A 24,739-nucleotide genomic window follows, 5' to 3' on the forward strand; every position below is an offset into this window, starting at 1 on the left:
CAAGGATGAAATATCTAGGAATAAATGTAACCAGAGAAACAAAGGACTTATACAAAGAAAACTACAAAACACTACTACAAGAAACCAAAAGAGACCTACAAAAATGGAAGAATGTACCATGCTCCTAGATAGGAAGACTTAACGTTGTGAAAATGTCAATAGTGCCCAAAGCAATCTACACATATAATGTAATCCCAATCCAGATTCCAATGACATTCTTCAAAGACATGGGAAAAACAATTATGAACTTTATATGGAAAGGAAAGAGACCCAGGTTAAGCAAAGCACTGCTTAAGAAGAAGAAGGTTGGAAACATCTCACTCCCCAACTTCAAAATTTATTACACAGCTACAGTGGTCAAAATAGCTTGGTACTGGTACAATGAAAGATACATTGATCAATGGAACAGAATTGAGAATCCAGAAATTAACCCATCCTCATACAGCCAACTGATTTTTGAAAAAGTACCTAAACATATCACATGGGTAGGTGATAGTCTCTTCAACAAATGGTGCTGGCAGAACTGCAAAGTGATATGCAAGAGATTGAAACAAGACTTTCACCTCATGCCTTATGCAAAAAACAACTCAGCATGGACTAAAGACCTAAATGTGAATCCCAGAATTATGAAGGCCATCAATGAAAAAATAGGTACAAATGTGACGGCACTAATTTAGGGAACACGCAAACTACCAAACATTTTGAAAACTACACAAACAAAAGTAGACAAAATGGATGAGTGGGGCATACTAAGAATTGAGAACTTATGTGCATCAAAAGACTTCACCAGAAGAGTGAAAAGGGAACCCACACAATGGGAAAAAATCTTTTGCAATAACACATCAGGCAAGGGACTCATTTCTAAAATATATAGGAAACTACAACACCTCTACAAGAAAAAGACAAATAACACAATTAAAAAATGGGCACAGGACATGAACAGACACTTCACTAAGAAGGAGATCCAGGCAGCCAACAAACATATGAAGAAATGTTCACCATCACTAACCATTAGAGCGATGCAAATCAAAACAACAATGAGGTATCATCTCACACCAGCAATAACAACAAAGATCAGAAAAGTAGAGGATAATAAATGCTGGCGAGGATGTGGAGAAACAGGGATGCTCCTTTATTGCTGGTGGAATTGCAAAATGGTCCAACCTCTCTAGAAAGCAATATGGCACTTCCTCAGATGGTTGGAAATAGAAATACCTTATGATCCAGAAATTCTTCTACTTGGTATTTACCCACAAGAAATATGAACCGTAACACGAGTAGATATATGCACACCAATGTTCATAGCAGCACTATTTACAATAGCAAAAAGATGGAGACAGCCTAAATGCTGATCAACTGAAGAACGGATAAACAAACTGTGGTACATACACACAATGTAATATTATGCTACCTTGAAGAATAACAAGGAAGCTGCAAGCCACTGCATAACATGCATGAACCTTGAAGACATTATGCTGAGTGAAATTAGTCAGTCAGTCAAAAAAAAGAGAAATACTGCATAAGACCATTACTGTTAAAGACTAAGAAAAAGAACTCATACTAAAGGAGGGTGGAGGGAAATTCTTTGCTGGTTATCGGGATGTGATGGATGGGGTGAGGGGAGGGAGGGGAAGGTGGAGCACTGGGCAGGGATTAGACACCGGATAGTTTGGGTGCTAGGGAGGGCCGCAATACAAAAGAAGGGGGAAGGGAATGGAAGAATAAAGCAGACAGGAAAACAATTAGGCAGGTTTGCATGGGCTAAGTGGGACAGAGATAAATAATGATGTATGCACAACCTTGGAACAACAGCGCTCTGGCATACATGGATTGAGACATGGTTGGAATGGGCAAAAGGGAGGAAATAATGTTAAGATGCTTGGCTGTCTTTTGAATCTTGGTTTCCCTTGAATACCATTATAAAATAGACACTTAAGGGAGAGAGAAAGGAATAGTCAGAAATATCACCATAGAAAGCTTGTAAATCCGTCTACTGCCTATAACTGATTGGAATACCTAAAAGAGGGCTACAACGTGCCCAGTGAAGGAGGCTTCCTGCGGAGCCTCTGCAATACATAAGACCATAGGTGGAATCCTGAACCCCATCCAGAATCTTCAGAGGTGGGAAATTTCCACTTGAAAGGACAAGCACACCAGCTGGAGCTGCTAGAAGAACAGAAGATGCTTCCTGAAAGGAAGACTGACAAGAAAAATACACAAAAATATAGGCAGTCCAACTGATTACTGCAAGAACAAGCAAGTGTCTCACCCAGGAGACATCAAGGCAAGTGGACAGGTCCCCTCAGGGCCTGATTGTGAGGCTTGGAAATGTAAAGGTAGATGTTTTGCAGCAAAAGGAGGAGAGTGATTGACTTTGCAGTTTAGGAGCAGAGGTCCCTGGGACCATCAAGGGAGAAGAGCGGAGAGCAGGACCGTATCCAGAGAAGCAGTGACGCCAGAGATGGAGGCAGAGATGATGACATGGCGAGATGGAGCAACTGGGGGCTTTAGATCCAGAGAGGGAGAGGGGCTGTGTGCTGATGACTGGGGGTTGTGGGGGGCAGGCTTGCAGGTATGTATATCCTTTGGTTGGTTGATGATGCATGGAGGGGATTGTAATCATGGCAATGGATACTATAGGATGAAAGTAAAGCTAATGTTCTCCCATGTAAACTATCACATAATTCACAATAAAACATTTTTTAAAAAGTTAATTAATAGTCATTGAAGGTGCAGCTATTGGTCTCTACACATGCAGAGAAAAGAGTAACAAAAATTGAAAACACTTGGAATCAATTACTCCAATAGATTAAATGGAACATGTGGACATCAATTTCCATAACGCTGAAACAAGAAGAATTAGATGATGCTCAGCTACCACTAACCACTACTCTGAAAGGGGTCACATTAGAAGAACCAGGATAGAATGGAGGAAAATGTGAAATAAAACTCTAAATTATGAAAAAAAATTTTAAATCACCAGGCTTAGTCATCATAAAGAGACTAGAGGAATCCAAGATGCTGACCCTCAGCCACCCTTCAGGTCTGGAACTGAACTCACCCTTGTGGTTCCATTTTCAGCCAAGTGATAGAAAGGTATATAGGGGGACAACAACATTCATAAGGTATGCTCACCATGAAATAGTCAATCTTTCAAAAGCAAACGTGCAACATTTACCTAAGGACAAAGTTCAGAAGGGTTGGAAAAGAGGCTGGAATGGAAATAAGAACCACAGGGAGGAAATGGGATAACTGTTGTTACATGGAGAAGATGGCAATCATTGAGATGAGACGAAGTGTATGATTTGTTGAGTGTAAAACTGATGATCTACTCTGTAAACCTCATTCAATTCACCATAAAATTTTTCAAAAATAAGTAAATAAATAGACATTTACTCTATGGCCCATCAATTTCACTATTAGATATTTACACAAGAGAAATCAAAACATAATTCCACACACACAAAAAAGACTTATATAAGAATGCTAACAGCAACTTTATTTACAAATTAGTATTGATCTACAGGATATATTTTTTTAATTGTGGCACATCCATGCAATGAAATACAACTTAATAGTATAAATAAATGAACTATTGATCAATGCAGGAACGAATCTTGAAAACATTCTCTTAAGGAAACAAGAAATACATATTGTATATTTCATTTGCTGTTGTTATTAAGTGCCATCAAGTATGTTCTGACTCATAACAACCCTGTATAGGGTTTCTGAGATGAGGCTGGTGAAGTTGAACCACCAACCTTGTAATTCAAACTGACATTGTGGTCCAGTGAATGATCCTGCAGTGCCACACCAGAACTCCATATTTCATTTAGAGAATATTAAAGAAAAGGCAGAAACAAATCTGTGGTGAGAAAAATTAGAAAGTGGTTTCCTCAGGGAAAGAAAGGATTTCCTCTTTCTGAGATGTTCTATATCTTCTTTGATTACATAGGTATGTACAGTTGTTAAGTCATTGAATGCAACACAAAATCTGTGCATCTTATTGAATTTGAATTATGTTGCTGTTGTTGTTGTTAAGTGCTGTTGAGTTGGTGCCAATTCATTGCAACTCTGTAGAGGTTTCTGAGGATTGAAATCTTTACAGGAGCAAAATGCCTGTCTTTCTCCCATGAGCCACTGTTGTTATTGTTAGGTGCCATTGAGTCGGTACCAACTGATAGGGATCCTAGGCATAACAGAATGAAACACTGCCAAATCCTGGGCAAACCTCACAATTGTTGCCACAGTTGAGCCCATTGATACTGCCACTTGGCCAATCCATCTCGCTGGGGAGTCTTCCTCTTTTTCTGTAATCTTAAATCTTACCTTTTCCAGTGACTGGTCTCTCATGACAATATGTCTGAAGTATGAGAGACGAAGTTTGGCCATCCTGGCCTCCAAGGAGCACTCTGGCTGAACTTCTTCCAACACAGATCTGTTGGTTCTTTTGGCAACCCATGGCACTTTCAACATTCTCCTCCAACACCATAACTCAAATGCATCAATTCTTCCACAGTCTTCCTAATTCACTGTCCAGCTTTTGCATGCCTATGAAGTTTTAGAAAATACCATGACTTAGGTCAGGCGTACCTTAGTCCTCAAGCTGACATCTTTGCTCTTCAACACTTTAAAAAGGTCTTGTGCAGCAGATTTGCCTAATGCAATATGTCCTTTGATTTCTTGACTGCTGCTTCCATGAGTGTTGATAGTTCATCCAAAAAGAATAAAGTCCTTAACAACTTCAATCTTTTCTCCATTAATAAGAATGTTGTTTATTGGTCCAGTGGTGAGGATTTTTGTTTTCTTTACATTGAAATGTAATCCATACTAAAGGCTGTGCTCTTTGATCTTCATCAGTAAATGTTTTAAGTCCTCTTCACTTTTAGCAAGCAAAGTTGTATCATCTGCATATCGCAGGTTGTTAATGAGTCTTCCTTCAATCCTGACGCCATGTTTTTCTTCATATAACCCAGCTTCTTGGATTATTTGTTCCACATACAGGTTGAATAAGTATGGTGAAATAATACAACCCTGTTGCACACTTTTCTTCATTTTAAACCATTCAGTGTTCCCATGTTCTGTTCAAACAACTGCCTCTTGGTCCAGGTACAGATTTCTCATGAGCACAATTAAGTGTTCAGAAACACTCATACTTCGCAAGGTTTTCCATAGCTTGTCATGATCCACACAATCAATAGCCTTTGCGTTGTCAATAAAGCACAGGTAAACATCTTCCTGGTATTCTCTGTTTTCAGCCAAGTTCCATCAGACATCAGCAATGATATCCCTCATTCCACGTACTCTTCTGAATCTGGCTTGAACCTCTGGAAGTTCTCTGTCAATGTATCTTGCAGCCCTTTCTATATTACCTTTAGTAAAACGTTACTTGCATAGGATATCAAAGATATTGTCTGATGATTTCTGCGTTCCGTTTGGTCACCTCTCTTTGGAATGGACACAAATATGGATCTCTTTCAATCAGTCAGCCAGATAGTCGTCTTCCAAATTTCTTGGCAGAGATGAGTGAGTGCCTCCTATGCCACCTCACTTTCTTGAAAGATTTCCATTTTCATTCTATCTATCCCTGGAGCCTTATTATTTGCCAATTCCTTCAAAGCACCTTGGACTTCTTCATTCAGTATCATTGGTTCTTGATCATACGCTACCTCCTGAAACAGTTGAATATCAACCATTTCCTTTTGGTACAGAAACTCTGTATATTCCTTCCATCTTCTTTTTATGCTTTCTGCATCATTCAAGAATTTGCCCAGAGAATCCTTCAATAATGAAAAGAGGATTGAATTTTTTTCTTAAGTTCCCTCAGCTTGAGAAATGCTGAACATGTTCTTCCCTTTTTGTTTTCAGACTCCAGTCTTTGCACATTTCGTTGTAATATTTGACTTTGTCTTCTCAAGCTGATCTTTGAAATTTTCTGTTCAGCTCTTGATCCTTCTCATTTCTTCCATTTGCTTTAGTGTCTCTACTCTGAAGAGCAAGTTTCAGTGTCTCTTCTGACATCCAATTTGATCTTTTCCTTCTTTCTTGTCTTCTTAGTGACTTTTTTGCTTTCTTCCTGTATGATGTTCTTGATGTCATCCCACAACTCTTCTGGTCTTCCATCTTTAGTATCTAATATATGAAATCTGTTTTTCAGATGATTTCTAAATTCAGGTGGGATATATTCAAGGAGTGACTTGTGGGCTTAAACTGCTGACCTGTGGTTTCCAGCCCAATTCTTATCTTGTGGAGCCACCGTGCTCCCCAAATTTAAATGATACCCAATTTTAAAAATTAGAAAGACATGTTTCTCTAAACTTTGTAAAACACTGAAGCTCAAGCATCTCTTCTGTGGGACCTCCTCAAAAAAACACTTAACAAGAGTCAGAACCTGACTAGATGGCATTTAATAACAACAAAGGCATTACTAAGTTAATGATGTATTTTCTCAAACAGATGTTAAAAGTAGAACTTCTGTGGTGCCATGGTGGTGGTGTTGGTAGTGTGCCGTGGAGTTGGTTCCAACTCATAGCAACCCTGCACTGGGTTTCTGAGGCTCTAAATCTTTACGGGAGCAGAAAGCCTCATCTTTCTCCCATGTTATGGCTGGTAGTTTCAAACTGCTGACCTTGAGGTTAGCAGCCTAACTCGTAACCACTATGCTACCATTGTTGTTGTTGAGCAATGTGAAGTCAGGTCTGACTCATAGTGACCCTGCACAGGGTTTCCAACGCTGTAAATCTTTACAGGAGCAGAAAGCCTCATCTTTCTCCCACAGAATGGCTGGTAGTTTCGAACTGCCATCCTTGAGGTTAACAGCCTAATTCGTAACCACTATCCTACCAGAGCCCCTTTACACTACCATAGTTATTTTTAAATTTGTCTAAGGGATTTCCTCATACTTAGAGAGGTACATAGAATCAAGCAGACCTGGATTCAAATTCTAGCCTTGCAATTCCCTACTTGTGTGACCCTGAAGGGTTACTTAATCTCTCTGACCCTTGGTTTCTTATCTAAAGCAATGGGGATAAGGATTGTAACTACCTGATAGGATCATCAGGAGGATTAAATGATAATATCTATGAAGGCTTTGCATCATGCCTGATTGAGCTCAATAGACTTGAACATAGTCAACAGAAACTGTATCGTAACACTAAAAACATTGAGGACTTGAAGTAAAGAGCCTAGTTCTGCTCCTATGTCCCCATTACTACTGTGATTCTGGATCATTCCTTGAGTTCTCTGGATCCTATTTCCTTACATGCATAATGAGAAGGTTGAAACTAGCTTTATGAGTGACTTCTCACCACCATCAAGAACTTTCCCCTCCAGCCTGCAGGAGTTACGCAAGAATGGAAGTGTTTATTCCACCACTGACATGATCCAAACTACAACAAAGCGCGAAAGAACAGCGAAAGAACAGCAGGGTCGGGCGACAATGTTGCCAGTCTCGGCCAGTGGCACATGTACTGGATTAATGACCCAGCAAAGCATATGGTAAGCAGAGAGCTTGAATTATTGATGCTCTCTTTCTTCAGGACTGGCAAATGAGGCAAAAGTTTCTTTCTTTAAATCCAAGCAAACAGGATCTTTAGAATAGAAGAGGACTGTGTCTCTCCAGTGTTTTGCCTCTTCCCATTTTCATTACTGTCACCTAATTCAGAGTTTAGCGCATCACCTTGAAACAGTGTAGAGAGCTAACTGGCCTGTCACACTATTTCAGACAACCCTCCTCCATTCTTTCCTAAATAGTACAGCCGAAGCTATCTTTGCAATGTGCAACTTCAATATGTTTCCTTTCTTGCCCAAAACCCTTCCCTGGAGCCCCATCAATGCCGAAGTCAAGCTCTTCCTTCTAAATTCTGCTGATCCTTGAAGACCCACCTCAACTCCTACTGCTTCCAGAAAGCTTCAGCTGATCGGTTCTTGGATGAAGTAGCCTGCTCACTAACGGATAGTTTCTAGAAGAAAAACTCAAGCACTTGCCCATAAATCTTTCTTAGTTCCCCATTTTCTGTTGAATTAAAATAGAAATACCTCAAACTGGCACTCAGTATAGTCCACAACAAGGTGCTCACCTGTAGGAGGAACCCTGGACCTCAAGATCATTTGAACCACAAGATCAGCAGTTCAAACTCACAAGCTGCTCCTCAGAAACCCTAACTCATAGGGTTGCTATGAGTTGGAGCTGACTCAGTGACACTTAACAACAATTTTACCATACTAAACTCTAACCAATCCTGAGAATTACCTGAACATCCAACGCCTGTCTTTATTCATGTTCTTACCACCTGGTATTCCTGCCCTCTACTTGTAAAAATGCAACCCATCTTTTGAAACTAATTTCAAATGTTATCTTAACTCTGTTGCTTAACTCTATAGTTATTGTCTTTCCTGATGGCTTGTAAATTTGTAGATTCTCCCTGGAATTTGGTCAAGTGTGCACTTAGCTTGGCTGCTTTTGGAAAACATAAGGTCACTGAGCCCAGAAACGGACCCATCACTGCACTGTGACCCCTGGATCAGCAAAGCTTATGCATGCCACAGGGCTTAGGAAGTATTGAGTGACAGAGACTGGAAGGTCTGTCTTGGTGGTTGGACAAGACATGACAGGGCTGAATGGGAGGTTAAAAAACATGGTACCCAGAGTCTCTTCCAATTCTAATATTCTAGAGCCTGAGTAGGCTCTAGAAGATCCCTAAACACTTACTTCTTAATTCTTCTGTCTACTGATCATCCTACCCAGTATTTATTTGTTTGTTTATATCTAATTTTTTGGCAAAGATAATACAGGCATAGCTGAAAAATCTTTTCATTAAACAGAACAGAAAACAAAGTCTCAGCCCTAGCCCTGATACCTGGCTATTCAGTTAGCCATGTTTATTAGCTTTTTGTAGCCTTCTAGTTTTTCTTTATGCAAATATATATAATATGTTCTCACATTTTATTACACAAACAGTAGCTTGCATTAAGTTGTTTTTGTAATTCATTTGTGAGTTAAATTTGCCTCGCCAGCTGCAGTGAAATTTCTGCTGAGATATTTCTTAAAATTCCTTCATGCCCTATGAGGCCTAGCTCAGAGCTGGGCACATGAAAATGCTTCAATGAGTTCTTGGTTGGCTGCCCTTCCATAATATCAGGCCAGCAGAGTGCTACTCTGGCTTGTCTGGAGCTGCGAGCATATGCCCTACCTCCGGCTCCAATGTGATAAACAATAATCTGAGCACTGGGAAGGGAGAGAGGCAATGCAAGTTTCAATCTGTGGTACGCCAAGCCTTCTGCCACTTCTGTCTTTCAATTTTCAATCTGGTAGAGAAGAAAGAAGAAGACCCAAGCAGCTATGCAACCCTAGACAAGTCATTTTTCTTGTCTGGGCCTCAGTCTTCTCATCTCCTAAAATGAGAACGTAAACCAGGTGATCTTCAAAAGGCCTTCCAACATCAATCAGTGCAGTCCTCGGGAGCTCTGCAGACGTCATGTGTTAGGACAACTAGGAGACTACAGGAGGCACCTAGGACACTACTCCTGGATCTGTCACAGCTGATCCCCATCATGACCACACAGTCCTTGGTTCAGATGCAAAACAATGTGCGAGCATCTCTGGATAACTGTTCTCTCCCCTGGGACCTGCCAGGCAACTGTCTGCTCAAAGCAAGACTGAGTCTTTCCTGGTAAGTCAGTTAAAAGAGGCCTAAGAAAGTGTCTCAATACAGATCCCAAGAAGCCAAAGGACACATCTGGGAGGCCAGGCCACTCATCCATGCAGCCTTGAAAGCCAGTGCTGTGCTTACCCGAGCCCTCTGAGCAGGTGGCATCAGAATGGGGAACTGTGTATGGCCTGAAAGCCTCTGCTGGGGAATTCCTCTCAATTCCTCTCTGCTCTACTGCCTTCCCCAAATGCCTCCACCTGCCTTTAGGGACAGGAGAGATATGACCTGGAAGGAACCTCCAAAGCCATCTGGTCTACCATCTTAGTCTATTGGTTCAGAAACTGAGCCCAGAGAGAGGAAGTCACTTGCCCAGGGTACACAGCTGCCTGAGAAAAACAATCTTCCATGACAAGCACACCCAACAAGTCTCAGAAAAGCCAACCAGGGTTCTTTCCTGCCTTTTGGAGGTCTTGTCCACATGTTCACAGTGAGGCAGGTGCAAAGTCAAAGCTTTCCTCTCAGGAGAAACTGGGTGGGAAAATGTCTCAGTGGACACAGCCAGGAAGATGCTCCTTACATATGGTTTCCTGTTCTGGCAGGAAGCCTGGTTGGTTGATTTGTTTCTCTGCACCAGCAGTGAAGCCTGGCTGCCGGCCTCTGGAGGTGAAATGTTGATTATAAACTTCACACAACTGTTGTGAGGAGGACATGCAGGAAGAACAAGGAAGTGGCAACTTTGTCATCAATTGACTGCAGGAGTCAGCTACAGATCATCAGGGCTTTGGGGATTGATTCCCTCTTTGGTATCCTGGGAGGATCAGCGCTAGACTGCTAACCACAAGTTTCCAAGGAGTGAACCCACCATTCACTCCTTGGAAATTCTATGAAGAGTTGCCATGAGTCAGAACTGGCTCAACAGCACTTAACAACAAACAACTGTTATCCCCAAGGACCCCTCCCTGCTGGTTAAGCACTCAGCTGCTAACCAAAAGACAGCAAATGCCACCAGCTGCTTGGTGGAAGAGAAGACCTGGCGATCTGCTCCTATAAAGATTACAGTCTGAAAAACCCAATGGCACAGTTCTACTTTGTCATCTGGCTGCTGTGAGTCAGAATTGACTCAACAGCTCACAACAGCAACAACTATTGTTATCCCCACTTTTTTCTTTGCCTCTCTAAATCCTCCCTCTCCTTTGAACAGCAGCGTGGAAAAACAAGACTTCCTGGCTCAAATGCCTTTCTCCTCTGAACAACTTGCAGCATTTTCTTCAGTCAGTACCTGGGCACCCATGATGTGCCCTAGTCTGCTCCTTAGAACACAGGTATGCCTACAGTCCAAGAAGAGGTCAGCATTCTACATCTTGAATGTCCTCCACAGCCCCTTGGACAACAGAACATGCAGGGTGTGTAGTAACAGCTCACTGGTTGACTGATTCCAGTTCCTCTTATTGAAGGAAAGTGAAACCAACCATTGTCCTTGAAGTGTCTGTTCTCCTGTCAGATAGCCCTATGCCGGCACCTCTGGTTGTTACTTAAGGGAAGGAGTGACAGCAAAGCTGTCTGTGGGATGAGGAACTGGGGTCACTTAAGCCCCCATTCTGGCAGGTTTCACACTACTTCATGACATAGGCACAGCACAACCGAGCAGGGCCTACAAGTCCTGCCCTCCACCTCCCTCCTGTCATGGTACCACACATAAAGTGTCCTTGTAGTTTTCCTTCTTTGCTACGCCTATGTCTCTTTTCACCAGATTTCTCCTCTCTGACTATATTATAACATGTGTGATTTTTTTACTTAGCCCTGGCTCTTATGGACTTGAGTAAGGGCCCTGACCCAGACTCCACACATCACCTCTACCAAACGTTCCCTTGAAGACTCCCTCCAACATTGGAACTGCTACATAGGGGCAGATCTCCACACCCAGCCTGCTGCTGAGAGGGACCAGAGCAAGTAAAACCAGACATGGAGAAACAGCTGCAGTAAAAGCAAATGCCACCTCATTGCTGGCCTGTACGGAGACTTCAGTCAGCATTTAGAAAGACCTTAGCATTTCCAGACCATTCCAGTTGATGGCAATCTGGGGGCAACCCTTGATTTCTATTTTCTTCATGATTGGTAGCATGTGGAGCTCAAAATCCTTGAGTCCAAATACATGTTTTTCTCACTAGACAAAGTTTTTCTTCAGCCTGCCCCCACCTGGCTCTAACCTGAGATGGAGGAAACCTCGTTGCAGACAGTTAAGGGTCTCTCAGTGGCATTAAGTCAGTCACATTCCACACGTGTACTATTCCCAAGTAGTAGTTAAACTAGTAAATCCATTATTTATGATGCAGAATTACATGGCAAATGCAATGCAAAGCGGATGTGCTAACATTACCGTAAGAAAATTCATTTTTGAGCACCACTGCTTTGGGAGGTACAAATTTTATAACTTTGACTATGCGTTACTAAAACATTATTTACATAGTTATATTCTTACAAGCTTCAAAGTAGTTGGTTATATTTAAAATAGAATCTGTCCCCTCTCCACCCCACCCCCACCCCCCAGCCTGATTATACTGAATGAATTAAAAATGGTTCAATCATTTGCATCCAAGGTCTGGTTTTCTTACAGTAGCCCTCGCTTCCCTATTGTAGCAGTGAGATCAGATCGTAACTATGCTTGTGAAACAAAAGCACAGGAGTCCACTTCCACTAGAGAACAGAAAGTCATGAGCAAAAGTCATAGGCTAGCACCTGTCTGTGTGTTGGCTGGGAGTGAGGCAGAAAGGGAGGAGGAAGAGAAATATTTGTATTTCAACACGGCAACCTTAGTTCACCTTCTCTGGACCATCATTGCCTTCGCTTTAAAACAGTTGCACCAACTCTAGCATGCTTCAGTGCTGACAGAGAGAAGAACTAATCAATGTGACTCCAGCAAATAAATATACCTTATTGTCATGACCCCTATTTCCTTCTGTCCCCAGCTCCGATCATGAAGATGGAGCAGAACCAGCCACTGTTTCCTTCAGTTATACATAAGGTCACCAAGAGTTGACGTCAACTCAGTGGAAACTAACAGCAATAACATGTCCCAGTTTGTAAGAAACACATCTGGAAGGATAATTCTCCTCCTTCTAATGTTTTATTTCAGGAACTTGAAAATTCTGAATTCAAACCTGGTCCTCTAGGTTGTTGTAAAAATGTATATGCCAAAACAAGAAAATGGAATGTATGTTAGTTTCACTTGTAACTTTAAAAAAGTGCTGTTGACTAGTAAGGGATGCTCACTATGAATGATAGAACGATCAATCATTCAAAATCAAAAGGGCTCCAGTTACCTAAGGACAAAGTTGAGAAGGGAAGGCAGTGGAAGAGAACTAAAAACCACCAGGCGGAAGTAGGATAACTGTTGTTGCATGGAGGGGATTCAATCATTCAGATGAAACAAAGTGTATGATGTCTTTAATGTAAAACTGATGATCTTTCCTGTAAACATCCACTCAATTCCTAATAAAAAGTTTTTTAAACAAATTGTTGTTGTTGTTAGGTGCCATTGAGTTAATTCCAACTCATAGTGACCCTATGTATAGCAGAACAAAGGCAATGCCCTGTCCTGTGCCATCCCCACAATTGTTAAAAAATAATTAGGCATAGGATGAGTGGACTTTCATTTCTATTCTTATCCTACTTTCCAGGATGTAGACAGGCTTGTTTCCCAACACACACCCCCTGCTTCACTCAGGACCGTAAACTCACCAATTTACCAGTCTTGTCCCTAAATGGCACCACCTTCTCCTCCAAGCCTCATTCTTCTTGGCCCCTCACCAGGACTGCTCCACTATCCTATCCCTTTCAAACCCTTCCATCCTACCAGACTTACTCAGCCTCACTTCCTCTATTTATGAAGCCTCCCAGATAACTTTCCCCTCTCACAGAACTTCCTTCTCTCTGCATTCCTGTAGTGCCCCTAGGATAGCCACCAACTTCACCTTCTGTCATAATAAAAAACAAAGCAAACAAAAACAATTGCCATCAAGTCAGCTCTGATTCATGGTGAAACTATGCATGCCCAGATAGAACCGTGTTCCATCGGGTATTCAATAACTGCATTTTAGAAATAGATCACCAAGCTTTTCTTATAAGGCTCCTCTGTGTGCACTTGAACCACCAACCTTTCAATCTGCAGTCTAACCACTGAGCCATTTTCACCACCCAGAGACTCCTGTCCTGTCTAGACTTTTCTATCACATGGTGATATTTTATACAATCTCTCCACTATTATAAACCTCAGTGTGGGGGGGAAGCTAGCTTATGTGCCTGCACCCCAAGTGAAGCCTAGCAGAGTGTTAAATTTAAAGTCGGAATTTTAACCACTAAACAGATGTCCCTTTTCTGGAGAAAAGTTGGCAATTGCCATCAAAATTTTGAATGCAGGTCTAGGTATCTAACCTGTAGAAATATCTGCCCAAGTGTATAGAGGTTCATATTTACATAGTGAGTACATGGTTAGGGATTATGGTGATAGTTGTTGCTGCTGTTGTTGGTAGGATGTTCATGGCAATATTGTTTGTAACAACAAAAATCTGGAGAAATCCTAAGTGGCCAGCAATGGAGGAATCAATAAAGAATTGATGATATATTGATGTGATGCTATACAGACTGTAAAAGGAATGAAGTAAATGTACATGTGAAGACATGAGGAAATGTCCACAATATTATTGTGGATACCACCACTTATCATACTGTGATGGCTTGAATGTTGCTGTGATCCTGGAAGCTATGTAGCAGTATTTTAAATACCAGAAGAGCCACCCCACCCATGGCAGACAGGTTTCAGCAGAGATTTCAGAGTAAGTGAGTAGGAAGAAGAGGCAGACTACTTCTGAATGTTTAGCACTGCAAACCTTACAAATAGCAGGAGAACGTTGTCAGAGACAGTGCCAACACCATGAATATTGTAAGATACCGTGCCAGAAGAGGAGTCCCTTAGGTTGGAAGACACTCAAAATACTACTATGGAAAAACTACCTCCTCAAAGTAGAGTTGACAACGATTACACCAATGGAGTAAAGCTAAGCTGGGAATGACAAATTCAAGAGGAATGGCATCACATTCATCACCAAAAAGAACATTTCAAAATATATCTTAAAATATAACACTGTCTGTGATAGGATACTATCCATATACCTACGAAGAAAATGAGTTACTACCACTATTATTCAAATTTATGCACAAACCACTAAAGATATAGAAGATAAAACTGAGTAATTCTAACAACTTCTTCTGTCTGAAAATGGTCAAACATGGAAGCAAGATATATTGATAATGACTGGTGATTGGAACGCCAAAGTTGGACACAAAGAGGAAGGATCAGCAGTTGGAAAATAATGCCTTGGTAATAGAAACGATACTGGAGATTGCATAGTAGAATTTTGCAAGACCAATGACTTCCTCTTTGCAAATAACTTTTTAAACAACATAAAAGGCAATTATACTCAGATGGAATACACAGGAATCAGATGTACTACATCTGGAAAGAGACAGTGAAGGAGCTCAATATCATCAGCCAAAACAAAACCAAGGGTAAAATGCAGAACAGACCATCAACTGCTCATATGCAAGTTCAGGTTCATATGCTGAAGAAAACGAAAACTAGTTCACAAGAGTCAAAATATGACCTTGAACATATATGACCTGAATTCAGAGACCATCTCAGGTACAGATTTGATGCATTAGACATGAATTACTGGAGACCAGAAGAGCTGTGGGATGACATCAAGAGCATCATAAAGGAGGAAAGTAAAATATCATGAAAAAGACAGGAAAGAAAGAAAAGACCAAAACAGATGTCAAAAGAAACTCTGGAATGTTCTATTCCACATAGAGCTGTTGAAACAAATGGAAGATATAAGGAAGCAAGAGAACTGAAAAAAATATAGTTTTTTTAGAAGGCTAAGTCAAGTACTATAATGAAATGTATAAAGACATAGAGTTAGAAAACCAAAAGGGAAGAACATGCTCAGCATTTCTCAAGATGGAAAACAAAAGAAGCAATTCAAGCTTCGAGTTACAATACTGAAGGAGAAATCTAAGGGCAAAATATTGAATAATGTAGAAAGCATCAAAAGAAGATGGAAGAAACACACAGAGTCAGTGTACCAAGAGGAATTGATTGATGTGCCACCATTTTGAGAGGTAACAGATGATCAAGAACCAATGGTACTGAAGGGAAAAGTCCAAGCTGTATTGAAGGCACTGGCAAAAACCAAGTCTTGAGGAACTAGTGGAATATAAACTGATGCAGCACTAGAAGCACTCATTCCAATATGCCAAGAAATTTGGAAGAAAGCTACCTAACCAACTGATTGGAACAGATTCATATATGTGCCCATTCTAAAGAAAGGTGACTCAATGGAATGCAGAAATCATTCAACAATATCATTAGTATAACATGCAAGCAAAATTTTACTGAAGACAATTCAAAAACTGCTGCAATCATACATCAACAGGGAACTACCAGAAACTCAAGCTGCATTCAGAAGAGAATGTGGAACTAGGAATATCATGACTAACTCAGATCTTGGCTAAAAGCAGAGAACACTAGAAAAATTTTTACTTGCACTTTATTGACTATGCAAAGTCTTTCAACTGTGTGAATCACAACAAGCTATAGACAACATTGTGAAGAAAGGGTATTTCAAAACACCTCCAGCACTGTGCTCATGAGGAACCTGTACACAGACCAGAAGTGCAGTCATTTGAAAAGAACAAAGGGATACTGAATGGTAAAAAAAATCAAGAAAAGGATGCACCAGGGCTGTATTCTTTCACCATACTTATTTAATCTGTATACAAGAAAATAATCTGAGAAGCTGAATTATAATTATATTGAGAAGGCTCATTAACAACCTGCAATATGCAAATGATGCAACCTTGCTTGCTGAAAGCGAAGAGGACTTAAAATTCTTATTGATGTGGATCAAAGACCACAGCCTTCAATAGTGATTGCACCTCAAAAATCCTCACAACTGGACTAATAAATAATATCATGATAAATAACATCATGATAAATGAAGAAAAGATTGAAGTTGTCAAAGACTTCATTTTGCTTGGATCCACTATCAACACTCATAGAAGCAGCAGTCAAGAAATCAAACAACATACTGCATGAGGCAAATCTTTTGCATAAGAGCTCTTTAAAGTGTTCAAGAGCAAAGATGTCAGTTTGAGAACTAAGGTGCTCCTGACCCAAGTCATGGCACTTTCAGTAGCCTCATATGCATGCAGCAGTTGGACAATGAATAAGGAAAACCACAAAAGAATTAATACATTTTAGTTATGATATTGGAGAAGAATATTAAAAGTACCATGGACTGTCAGAAGAACAAACAAATCTGTGTTGGAATAAGTACAGTCAGAATGCTCCTTAGAAGACAGGATGGTGAGACACATCTCTCATACTTTGAACATGTCATCGGGAGAAGGACATCTTACGTGGTGAAGTGGAGAGTCAGAGAAAAAGAAGACCCCCTCAATGAGATCGATTGACACAGTGACAGCAGCAATGGCTCAAGCAAAACAATTGTGAGGACTGGGCAGTGTTTCATTCTGTTGCCGAGTTGGAGTCAATTCATTGGCACCTAACAACAACATTATTGTTGACTAAAAAAAATATTGTGGACCGTACATAATACGATTTTTTTTTTAACATAAGAACTACATATATAGTTGTGTGTGTGTATATTCTTTGAGGCAGCATAAAGTCATAATTAAGAGAACTGATTCCGAATTCAGACACTTTGGGTGTTGATCCTAGCCCCATCTCTTATTATCTCTGTGATTTTTATCAAATGACTAAACTTCCCAGTGCCTCAGTTTTCTTGTCTGTCAAGTGGTATAAATAACAATACCTGCTTTGTAGGACTGATGCATGAACTAAATAGTTCATACATATAAAACAGTTAAATCAGTGTTTGGCACACAAGATGGATTGACACAGTGGCTACAACAATGGGCTCAAGCACAACAATGATTGTGCAGTACTGGATAGTGTTTTGCTGTGTTGTACATGGCATAGGAATTGATTCGATGGTTCCTAACAATGACAACTATCACTATTAATTTTTCCATTGTTGTCAAGTTGATTCCATTCACTGAGATCCTATAGGACAGAGTAGAACTTTCCATAGGGTTTCTAAGGCTGTAATCTGTAACCCACCTTTCAGGTAGCAGCCAAGCACATAACCATGATGCCACCAAGGCTCCTTTATTATTATTTGCAAAGATAAAAAGACTGGAAAGACACACACCAAGTGATTAACACTGTTTCTTCTGGAAAGACAAACTAGGAGAAAAGGAGAATGCTGTTTCTTTCCACAAACCTGTATGTTGTTGATGTTGGTAACCATTAAGTAAATTTCAACTCATGGCCACCCCAAGTATAGAGAGTAAAACTGCTCCATAGGGTTTCAAGACAGTGATCTTTTTAAAACAGGTCTCCAGACCTGTCTTCTGAGTTACCTCTGGGTATATTTGAACCACCAAGCTTTCAACTAGTAGTCAAGCATTTAACATTTGTGTTACCCGGGTACTCCACTTACATAATATAAAAAGGCACTCACTTGCACATGGACTGGCAGGTATGATTCCTGGGGACAACTGCTACCTGTGAGGTAGTATAAGATCTCAAGATGCAGGACCACAAGCCACGGCTTCCCCATTTCTAAATCCTGACTCTAACTCTAACCCACAACCAGATAAATAAAAAATAAAAGATGTTAGCACCAGCTGCTGCCTACCCCCAATACACACACACACACACACACACACACATACTCTGCTAAATTCCACAACATGATAAAAAATTGAACACATCTGGTTAAAAAAAAAAAAATCAACTACTATTTTGAATGAGAAGAAAGGGAAAAGGAAGCAAATTTGGTGACCAATGTATTTTTAATCATGCATCTTGACTGCCAAGGTGGGCACTAGTGCCACTTTATTACCTTCTTTTGGTAGAAGGTGGTTCTAAGCAACATAATTTTCCACTACTTTCTTCTACTTCCTCTGCCAACAAGCCTTCCAAACGAACTCCATTCCACAATGTTCTCTGCCCAATGCGAATTTAAAGAAATGTCTTGATTTCCCACCTCCTGCCAGTTCTCACACTAGTCCCCCCCCCCTTGTGATTTGTCATATGTACAACTCAAGACCCAAGAGCATTAAGAATAGAACTTCCCTTAAACTTCTTTAAACCACTCCTTGGTGCAACCCCATCCCATTAGCTACAACACAAAATCCTAACTCCTTAGGTTCCCTTCAGCCTGGCCTCAGACTTCATTTCCAGTCCTGTTTCCTATTACTTCCCTACACAATCTCTCTCTTTCTGGGAATGCCGTCAGAATGGTCAGCTACAATCCCCCCCCCCCCCCACACACACACACACACGACTTTTGCATTACACTTCTTTCACCTGTGACCACCTGTGATGGTTGGGGTTATATGTTAACTTGGCTGTACCATAATTCTCAGGTCTGGAAACCATGATGTGCTTATCCTCCATGATGGGATCCAATGCACTGTAATACCCCCATGAGGAGATCTGCTAAGAACAATCAATTAATTGAAAGGGAGTTTCCTCAGGAGTGTGGCCTTCTTCAGTTGCTGTTTGCTGAATGTGGATCTTACATCTGGTTTGTCATCTGACCTCTGGTTCTTTGAACTTGAGCCAGCAGCCTGCCATCTTAACTGCCAACCTTGGTTTTGTTCACCATTGTGGTTAGCAGCCTGTCACCTGACTTGTCAATCCTGGAGTCATCAGTCCCTGCAGCTGTGTGAGTTAGAAGAAGCCTCCAATTTGACATTTGGCCTATAGAAATTTGCCAGCCTCCACAACTGTGTGGAGCACTGTGGCTCTGTAGGTCAGTGATTCAAGTCCACTAGCTGTTCCTTGGGAGAAAGATGAGATCTTCTGATCCTGAGAGGATTTACAACCTTAGAAATCCTATACAGGATCGGGTATGAGTCCGGAGTAATGTGATGACACTTAACAACAGCATTTGGGTGAGTCATGTCCTTTAAATAATTTCTCTCTCTTATAAAGGAACTCTGTTAGTGTAGTGGTTATGAATCGGGCTGCGAACCTGAAGGTCAGCAGTTCAAAACTACCAGCAGCTCCGTGGGAGAAAGATGAGGCTTTCTACTCCTGTAAAGATTTACATCCTCGGAAACCTTGTACAGGGTAGCTATAGGTCAGAACCGACTCAACGGTACTTAACAACAACAACATATGTATATATAAAGGAGTACAGTGGCTCCATACAATAAACACTGAACTAGGAACCACAAGGTCTGTAGTTTGAGCCTACCAGAAAACAGTAATGAAGCTGTGAGCTAAGCCCTACAACATTCAATAAACTCCTGTGAACCTGGGTGGAGACCTGGTTGGCCAGTAGTGTGGCAAGACCTGGGGACTCTTGGGCCCAGAGTCAGTGACATAGCCACAGAGGAGTAGAGTGGAGAGTGAAGCATCCAGGTGATAAGAAGACAGAGCATATGCATAAGAACATCCACACTGGCAGATAATACCCATTTGACCTGGCTTCAATGACTGGATGATCAGAGCTCAACTAGAAAAAGAAAGAAGAGGAAAAAAAAGAGTAATCTGACACACTTTGATGAACCTGACCTACACCTATGGATGTAGTAGCTCAAAAGAGGGAACAAGTCTTTACAGCAAGGATCATTCCCACCCCCTCCATACACAGAGTAGGCAGGGATGGGCATCTTGGATATTGGCTACCCAAAATGGGGAGGGGGGAGGCTACAAAGGCAAGCAGTGACTGGCTTACAAACTTTCAAGAGGGAGCCTAGATCCAGAGGGCATGGAAGAAGGTAGAATCTCCTTTGAGTAGTATCCAATCTGTCTACGAAGGGCTGATGAAAGGAGATGCGGATAGGTCTCTTATGATAAACAGTGAATAATTGTTATCAGGACTGATTGTGAGGGTTGGAAATGTAAAGGTAGACATTTTGTAGGAAAATGAGGGGAGTGATTGACTTTGCAGCCCAGGAGCAGAGGTCCCTGGTACCATGAAGGGAGAAGAGTGGAGAGTGGGACCCAATCCAGAAAAACAGTGATGCCAGAGATGGAGGCAGAGAAGATGAGGTGGAGAAATGGAGTGGCTGGGGACTTTAGATCCAGAAAGGTAGAGGGGCTGTGTGCTGATGACCGGGGGCAGGCTTGCAGGGTATACCTTTTGGTTGGTTGATGATGCATGGCGAGGACTGTAACCATGGCAATGAAATGACATATGATAAAATGAATGTAAAGCTAATGTTCTCCCAGGCAAACTATCACATAATTCATAATAAAATAAAATAAAAAATAAAAAAAAGGTCCCATCCAAGACCTTCTGAAGTGGGACATTCCCACTTGGAAGGACATGCAGACCCACCCACAGTGTCTAGAGGAACAGAAACTACTTCCTGAAAGAAAGACAAACAGGAAAGAACAAAAATGGCAGTCTGTTTGGCTATTACAATAACAAGCAAGTTGTATGCCGGGGAGCCATCAAGGCAAACAATCAAGTCCCTTCAGGGCAGAAGCCCCTCCAAGACTGAAACTCAAAAGGAACACACAAATAGACATGTAAACTCACAGACAACCATGTTGGTCTACATGTAAGTGGAAGTGGGGGAAAGACAGTAATGAAGAAATGGGCTGAGTTCGACCACATTCCATAGACTCCTGTCAACCTTGATATGAGAGAGAGAAAGAAGGAAGGGCTGATTGGTCAAAAGTCTGGGGAGACTTGGGGACTCCTGAGCCCATGGACACTGACCTAGTCACTGGGGGCTAGAAATGAGACTGAAACAGCCAGATGATATGAAATGGGGGGAGGTGTGAAAGAATGCCCAACCTTGCAAATAGTACCCATTTGACCTAGCTTTGATGACGATGACTAGAGCTCAACAAGAAGATAAAAAAAATTGATAACAGAAATAAGTGTTGTTGTTATTGTTGTTAAGGGCCATCGAGTCAGTACCTACCCATAGTGCCCTTATTCACAACATAACGAAACACTGCCTGATCCTGGGCCAACCTCTCTACTGTTGCCATGCTTGAGTCCATCAATGCTGCCACTTGGCCAATCCATATCATTGGGGGTCTTCCTCTTTTTCTCTGACCCTCCATCTTACCAAACATGAGATCCTTCTCCAGCAACTGGTCCCTCCTGACAATATGTCCAAAGTATGAGAAATGAACTTAGGCCATCTTGGCCTCCAAGGAGCACTCTGGCTGCACTTCTTCAAAAACAGATCTATTGGTTCTTTGGCATCCCATGGCACTTTCAGGATTCTCCTCCAACACGATAACTCAAAAGCATCAATTCTTCTACGGTCTTCCTTATTCAGTGTTCAGCTTTCACATGCATATGAGGTTATTGAAAATACCATGACTTGGTATTTGATGAACCTTAGTCCTCAAGCTGACATCTTGGCTCTTCAACACTTTAAAACGGTCTTGTGCAGCAGATTTGCCCAGTGCAATGTGTCATATGATTTCTTGACTGCTGATTCCATGAGTGTTGACACTTGGTCCAAGAAGAATGAAGTTCTTAACAACTTCAATCTTTTCTCCATTGATAAGAATGTTGTTTATTGGTCCAATGGTAAGAATTTTGTTTTCTTAAGTGTAAATTGCTACAATTTGATGAACTTAACCTATACTTATGGATGTGGTACCTCAGAAAACTAACTGAGTCACCTCCTGTCCATGCTGAGCCAGCCTAGCATTTTCTTTACAATTTCTCATTCTCTTCCCCAGCATGTTGGCTGTGAAGACCTGGAGTTTGCAGGACATGTCCAAGGGCACCATGAAGATTGTTGTTTCTGGTGCTGGAGTCATCCAGCTTACTAAAGATGGAAATGTACTGCTTCAGAAATGCAAATTCAACACCCAACAGTCTCCTTAACAGCAAAAATAGCAACAGCCCAGGATGACATAACTGGTGACGGTACAACTTCCAACATCCTGATCATCGGTGAGCTGCTGAAACAGGTGGACCACTATGTTCCTGAAAGTCTGCATCCCAGAATCATAACTGAAGGATTTGAAGCTGCAAAGGAAAAGGCACTTGAGTTTTGGAAAAAATCAAAGTAAACAAAGAGATGGATATAGAAATCCTGAGAGATGTGGCCAGAACATCTCTAAATACTAAATTTCATGCTCAGTTTGCTGAATTCTTAACAGAGGCTGTACTTGACTCCATTTTGGCCAGTTAAAAAAAAAAAAAGATAAACCCATTGACCTTTTCATGGTTGAAATCATGGAAGTGAAACATAAATCTGAAACTGATACAAGCTAATCAGAAGGCTCATTCTGGACCATGGTGCAGCACAGAATCCTGATATGAAGAAAAGAGTCAAAGATGCATACATCCTCACATGCAATGTGTCATCAGAATATGAAAAAACAGAAGTGAACTTTCACTTCTTTTACAAGAGTGCTGAAGAGAGAGAGAAACTTGTAAAAGCAGAAAGAAAATTCATCAAAGATCGAGTTTAAAAAATAATAGAACTGATCTTTGGACTGAAAACCAACAAGAACAGACTAAAACCAGAGAATGACAGGCGTGGCAACACCACCTGGAACTCAGACTATGGAGAGCAGAGTCCAGAACAGAACAAAACTACACCAACGAATTCAAAGGAGCTGGGAGGTCAACTGAAGATCAAAATAATATCAAAGTCAAAGAAGGGATAAATGTAGAAACAGAGATCCAGGTGGTGAGGATGTCAGGTAGCTTATAGGATACAATAGATTCTCTTAAATGGAGAGAACAATTAATAGACTATGAGGTAACCCCAAAGAAAGCTAATACTTCACCATGAAAATGAACTTCCAAGCAGAACAAGCAAACATGAAAACTAAGAAGAAACCAACAAGAAATAGCACAAAAACCACACACTCAGCACAAGAAGGCATGCAGAACAAACAAATGAACAGCACTACCAAAAATTAATATAATGGCAGCAATTAATTAATACCTATCAATAATTTCATTGACTGTCAATGGATTGATGCACCAGTCAAGATACAGAGTGGCAGACTGTATAAGAAAACAAGACCTTTTAATATTCTGCCTGCAAGAATATTGAATGCTTTACACACAAAGACAAAAACAGACTAAAAGTTAAAGGATGGAAAAAAATATACCAAGATAACTACAACAATAAACAAGCAGGAGTGGCAATTCTAATCTCTGATAAAGTACACTTTAAGACAAAAACCAGCATAAGAAATAAAGAAAGACACTATCTAATGATAAAAGGGTCAATTGAGGAAGACAACATAACCATAATAAATATCTATGATCCCAATGAAAAAGCACCAAGGTATATGAAGCAACCCTTAGTAGAATTGATGAAATAAATATATAAATCTACAATTACAGTGGGAGATTTTAATATGCCACTTTCGAAAAGGGACAAAAAAAAAAAAAACAGAAATAAACTCGACAAAGTTACAGAGGAACTAAACAGCACAATCAACCAACTTGACCTCATAGACGTGTAAAGAGCATTCAAACCAACAACAGTAAAATATACTTTCTTCTCCAGTGCACATGGAACATTCTCCAAAACTGACCATGTGTTAGTTCACAAAGAAAGCCTCCATAACTTTATAAGCATCAAAATACTACAGAGCATCTTTTCAGACCACAATGCTATAAAACTAGAATCAACAAGAAGAACATGGAAACTGAATAACACTCTGCTGAAAAGCAACTGAGTAAAAGAAGAAACTAAATGTGAAGTCATAAAGTTCCTAGAAACAAATGAGAATGAAAACACAACATACCAAAATCTTTGGGACACGGCAAAACCAGTGCTGAGAGAACAATTTCTTGTGATAAATGTGCACATCCAAAAAGAAGAAAGAACCAAAATTAATACAGCATCTCCAACAATTAGAAACTGACCAACAGAGGGAACATACAGTCACCAAAAGAAAAGAAATAATAAAGATAAAAGCAGAAATAAATGAGATGGAAAACAGAAAAACTATAGAAAGAATCAACAGGACAAGAAGCTGGTTCTTT

General features: G+C 40.7%; 1 pseudogene; it reads left to right on the forward strand.

Moving 5' to 3' along the window:
• Nucleotides 1-22,462: 22,462 nt before the first annotated feature.
• The window catches only part of LOC102822730, an 8,385-nt pseudogene continuing 6,108 nt past the window's right edge, over nucleotides 22,463-24,739 (forward strand).

Source organism: Chrysochloris asiatica, unplaced genomic scaffold (assembly GCF_000296735.1).
Source record: "Chrysochloris asiatica unplaced genomic scaffold, ChrAsi1.0 scaffold00114, whole genome shotgun sequence".
NCBI lineage: Eukaryota > Metazoa > Chordata > Mammalia > Afrosoricida > Chrysochloridae > Chrysochloris > Chrysochloris asiatica.